Source organism: Hevea brasiliensis, chromosome 3 (genome assembly GCF_030052815.1).
Source record: "Hevea brasiliensis isolate MT/VB/25A 57/8 chromosome 3, ASM3005281v1, whole genome shotgun sequence".
NCBI classification, from domain to species: Eukaryota; Viridiplantae; Streptophyta; class Magnoliopsida; order Malpighiales; family Euphorbiaceae; genus Hevea; species Hevea brasiliensis.
In genome coordinates this window covers 89,802,301-89,807,999 of record NC_079495.1, presented here as the reverse complement: position 1 = coordinate 89,807,999, position 5,699 = coordinate 89,802,301, and the positions used below count along the sequence as shown (strand labels likewise).

The following is a 5,699-nucleotide window of genomic DNA, read 5'->3' as shown; positions in this document are numbered from 1 at the left end:
TTAGCTTTCACCTCTGCAAGGTTTGTGGATTCCAGAGTCATTCCATCCATCTCTTCAACTTCCCATAGGTAAACGTCTAAACTATTATTTTATCGAATACCCTTGTTTATTTTCTCCAGCTTTCTTTTGAAATTTCTTCTATATCTAGTTGCACTAAAATCTCAAAATAGATTGTCCAAGTCAATAGTTATTTCCTGTGTCTTGGTTTATTTCATTTGCAAATTTCATTTAGTTTTCATTTCCTTCAAGATTAGACATTCAATTCACAGGCAACTTGTAAATACTCAAAAGAACGTAGGCAAGGGCATTTTGATACGAGAGTTTTCGATCAAATAAAAATGACAAAAGGATAGGTGTAACAAAAGGTCGAATAGTAGTTCAAACAAATAAGTTATGAGGTCGGGCTATGAAACGAGCCCAGGTAATAATACAATAGAGCAGGAATCGAAACAGAATTGGATCCCAGAATAATGATTAAAAGAGATCGACTATCGCTAATCAAAGAGTTCTGATAAAGCGATCACATAGGAGATCAGAGGAGAGTTCTTATTCGAGATCCTTCACTTAAAACTTTAAATCGAATACTTTAAGAGATCGGGGGAGAGTTCTTACGATTCTCAACCAAAATCTTAATAAAATATGTGGAGATCAAAGGAGAGTTCTTATCCGAGATCCTTCACTTAAAACTTTAAACCGAATACTTTAAGAGATCGGGGGAGAGTTCTTACTCGATTCTCATCCAAAATCTTAATAAAATATGTAGAGATAGGAGGAGAGTTCTTATTCGAGATCCTTCACTCAAACTTTAAGCAGAATACTTTAAGAGATCGGGGGAGAGTTCTTACCCGATTCTCAACCAAAATTTTAATAAAATATGTGGAGATCAAAGGAGAGTTCTTATCCGAGATCCTTCACTCAAACTTTAAATAGAATACTTTAAGAGATCGGGGGAGAGTTCTTACCCGATTCTCAGTAAAAAATCTTAATAAAATATGTGGAGATCAGAGGAGAGTTCTTATTCGAAATCTCCCGCTCAAACTCTTAATAAAATACATCAAAGGATCAGGAGAAATTTCTTACCCGGATTCTCTTAACTAAAATCCAAATTAAAATATCACAACTTCAATATACAAAGTAATCCCTAAATAAAAAAATTCACTACACGACTCTTACTCACTAAGGGTCACCTCAAGTACTAGTGCTCTTGGGCAGCCCTGAATAGTGAAATATCAAATATTTCTTTTATCCATACAAAGGACTAATATCGTCACTCCAACGCCACAACCCCCCCCCCCCCCAATTACCAATTTTAATTTATAAAAATCATAAAGTTAAATCTGCTTACCCTTGTTGAGGGATGAGGTGGGGTGCCTAATACCTTCCCCACCCGTATATGGACCCCGAACCTAGAATCTCTGTTTTCAAAGTGGTTTCTTTCTTAATTTACTTTTACAAATGGTTTTCTTTAATTTCCCTCAAAATTAAAGTGGTGACTCCTCACTTTTCCCACTTCAGTGAGAACTCGTCCAGGCGACCGCAAAAACCCTTGCGACATGATGATGCAATTCGACTCAGATTATTCCCTTTCTCTTTGAAGGACCGAGCTAGAGAGTGGTTACATTCTTTGCCACTAGGTTCTATCACAACATGGGATGAACTTTCTCAAGCATTTTTATCTCAATATTTTCCACCAGGCAAGACAACTAAGCTAAGAAATGAGCTGACTTCTTTCAAACCTAGAGATGATGAGAGCTTTTGTGAAGCATGGGAGAGATACAAGGATTTGCAAAGGAGATGTCCACACCATGGGATTCCTAAGTGGATGCTTGTTCAACACTTTTACAATGGAGTTTCACTAGCTATTAGAAGTATAATTGATGCATCTTCTGGAGGTGATCTTATGGAGAAATTTGAAGAAGAAGCTTTTTCTGCTCTGGATAAAATTGCTTATAACAATTACCAGTGGAGTTATGAGAGGAATGAGATCAAGAAACTAGCTGGTATGTTTGAGCTTGATGCCATGAATATGATAAATGCTAAGTTTGATGCTTTTACAAGGAAGATGGACAAGCTAAGCATAAAAGTAGATTCTTCAGTTAGAGGTTCAAGTAACTCAACAGATGTTGGAGCTGCAAATGTCAACTATGCAATTGATTTTTCTGCATTTGGTCAAGATTTTTCAAGTGGGCAAGTAGATTATGTGAGGAACTACAATCAAAGACCAGGTGGTAAACCATTTTCTGCAACTTATGATCCAACATGGAGAAACCATCCAAATTTCTCTTGGGGAGGTAGACAAGGACAACATCAGAATTTTTAGCAGAATAGAGGATCCTAGAATTCTTAAACCTCAAAATGCACCTGCTCTATCACAACCACAACAACCTCCATCATGACAAGCACAACCAGACAAGATAGCTAGATTGGAAGCCATGATTGAGAATCTACTAGTGAGCCATCAAAGTTAACAAGAAATCATTTCTCAATTAGCATCTAAAGTGGATCAAATGATAACACACAACAAAATGTTGGAGAATCAAATAGCTGAACAAGTTAGCTCTTCAAACAACAAAGCATTTGGGAAGCTTCCTAGCCAATCAAAAAATTCAAGGGAGCATTGCAAAGTCATCACATTGAGAAGTGGAAAAATATTGGAGAGTGGAGATAAAAAGATTGAAGAGAAAGTTGAAGAAGAGAAAAATTGAGGAGATGAAAAAACTGAAGTAGAGGTTAAAGTTGAAGTTGAAAAAGATAGTTCAGTGGAGGAAAAAGGGAGTAAAAAGAGAGAGTGTGAAGAGGAAGAACCTAAATATGTAGCACCTAAAGCCTACATGCCACCTTTACCATTCCCACAAAGATTCCAGAAAGCAAAGTTGGATAAACAATTTGGGAAGTTTTTGGAGGTATTGAAGTCTTTGCATGTGACTATTCCTTTCACTGATGCTTTAGCACAATTGCCTTCATACGCTAAATTTTTGAAGGAGATTTTGTCTAACAAGAAGAAGTTGAAAGAATTTGAGACTGTAGCTCTTACAGAAGAAAGCAGTGCTATCTTGCAAAATAAGCTTCCACCCAAACTGAAGGATCGTAGTAGTTTTTCCATACCACGTCACATTAGATATATCAGTATAGATAAGGCTTTATATGATCTTGGAGCCAGTGTTAGTCTAATGCCATTGTCTATCTATGAGAAAATGAAGATTGGAGAAATTAAGCCTACCACCATTTCACTACAGTTAGTAGATAGGTCTATTAAATTTCCAATTGGGGCGATTGAGAATGTTCCTTTGAAAGTTGGAAACTTTTTCTTACTAGTGGACTTTGTAGTATTGGAGATGGAGGAGGATGTATGCATTCCTATTATTCTTGGTAGACCTTTCCTTGCTACTACTAGAGCTGTGATTGATGTAAAGAATGGAAGGTTTACATTAGAAGTTGGGGAAAGAAAAGTTGAATTTAATCTGTTTCAAGCAATGAAAAAGAAAGATGATTCAAATTCATGTTTGAGAATTGATGTGGTAAATGAAGTGGTCGGAGAAGTGTTCAAAAAGTAACTTCCTGAAGATCCCTTAGAAGCTTATTTGGTTCACAACATCAAAAAGGGGAATGAGATTGAAGAAGCTGCAGAATATGCTCAAATTTTGGAAGGAAATTCACCTTTGCCTATGGCTAGTGTTGAGAAGATTGGAGATTTAAAGAAAGACACAACTTCACCACCAATGCTTGAAAAAAGTGAAACACCGAAGGTAGAGTTAAAACCTCTTCCAACAAATCTCAGGTATGCTTTTCTTGGTCAAGATTCTACATATCCTGTGATTGTTAGTGCTAAACTAAATGATTGTGAAGTTGAAAAATTAGTGAGAGTTCTTAGAGAGCATAGAAGGATAATTGGTCACACCAATGATGATATTAAAGAATACATCCTTCTGTGTGCATGCATAGAATTTTATTAGAGAATGATCACAAAGCCTCTAGAGAGTCACAAAGAAGATTAAATCCAAATATGAAAGAGGTTGTGAAAAAGGATATCTTAAAATTACTTGATGCAAGTATCATTTACCCTGTTTTTGATAGTAATTGGGTAAGTCCAACTCATGTTGTACCCAAGAAAGGAGGCATCACGGTAGTGAAAAATGAAAATGATGAACTAATACCTACTAGGACTGTAACTGGATGGAGAATGTGTATAGACTATAGGAAGTTGAACAATGCAACTAGAAAGGACCATTTTCCATTACCATTTATAGATCAGATGTTTGAAAGATTAGCTCATCATTCTTATTTTTGCTATTTGGATGGCTATTCAGGGTTCTTTCATATCCATATTCACCTGGATGATCAAGATAAAACCACCTTCACATGTCCCTATGGTACCTTTGCATATCGAAGGATGCCATTTGAATTATGTAATGCCTCAGTTACATTTCAGAGATGTATGATGTCCATATTTTCTGATTTCATTGAGGATATTATGGAAGTGTTCATGGATGATTTTTCTGTGTATGGTAAATCTTTTGATGAATGCTTATTTAACTTGTCTAAAGTTTTGCAGAGATGTGAAGGGTTTAATTTAATTTTAAATTGGGAAAAGTGCCATTTTATGGTACAATAAGGAATTTTTTTAGGACATCTTGTGTCAAACAGCAGTATTGAGGTAGAAAAAGCAAAGTTAGATGATAAGTGCATAATTTATTAATTTTACTCTCATCACATTTAGTGTTTTTAGTGTGTTTTTATATTTAATTCAGTTGATTAAAATATATTTATTATTTAGGCATATTTTTATATAGTTGTGGAATAATTGTGTTAAATGGAGAAATTTTCAGCATTTGACCTTTGCTGTATTTTTTAAGTATTTCTAAAGTTGTGGGTCTCCAAATTGAGTGCTATTTAATCCATTGAAAAGCTAAGATAGAGCACTTCAAATGATAAAGAGGGACCAAGGCCCAAATCAGTCTCCAAGGTTGATAAAATGAGCTATGGATCTATTGCAAAAGCCCGGACTTGATGTGTCATGACTAGTTTCAGTATTTATTTTGTATCTGGAGTTTCAGATGTCCAAAAATGAAGCAAGCCCAAGCCCAATTGAAGCTTAAGAGCCACCTCTACAACTTCTATGAAGGGTTAGACATGAGATGAGGCCATTTTAATTGTCAAAAATGGCAATGAAGTCGTCACTATGGGCTAGACCGTCTGTCTGAACTAGTCCTGGTTTTTGGGCCATAAATTGGGCTGTAAACCTCAGATTTGGGCAAATGAGTACCTGTTAGAAAGCTAAGAAATAGGGCTACAAATTTCCTAAAGAGGGCAGAGGCAGATTTGGGAAGAAAGTCACTGAAAATCGGCCTTGATTTCAAAGACGTGAATGCAGGCTAAAAATCTATCTTTTGAATTTCAAAACTTTTTCTAGTTTAGTTCCTTTCTTTGGGATTAGGTTTTTGATTATAAATAAGTCTTTGGGCAGCAGCTAAAAGCATCCCAATTAAGACCTTCATTCTCCATAGAAGACCTTCGTTCTCCATTCTCTTTTTAGATTTCTTCTTTATTTTTCTTTATTTTTCTGTAAGCCATGAACATGAGTGGCTAAGTTTTTAATTCAGTTTAAGGGATTCAAGTTCTTTTGCTTAATTTGTGAGACCAGGTTCTTAATTTAATTTATGTCTTTTTGAATATCTATTATTTTCTGATTTCATTGTCTT

The 5,699-nt window shown here is 35.6% G+C and overlaps 1 non-coding gene across 1 annotated transcript; it reads right to left on the bottom strand.

Moving 5' to 3' along the window:
* Positions 1 to 1,705: 1,705 nt before the first annotated feature.
* On the bottom strand, positions 1,706 to 1,812 carry LOC131178975 (small nucleolar RNA R71). The gene has a single exon (XR_009147982.1). It is a non-coding gene; the product is annotated as a small nucleolar RNA R71 (small nucleolar RNA).
* Positions 1,813 to 5,699: the final 3,887 nt, after the last annotated feature.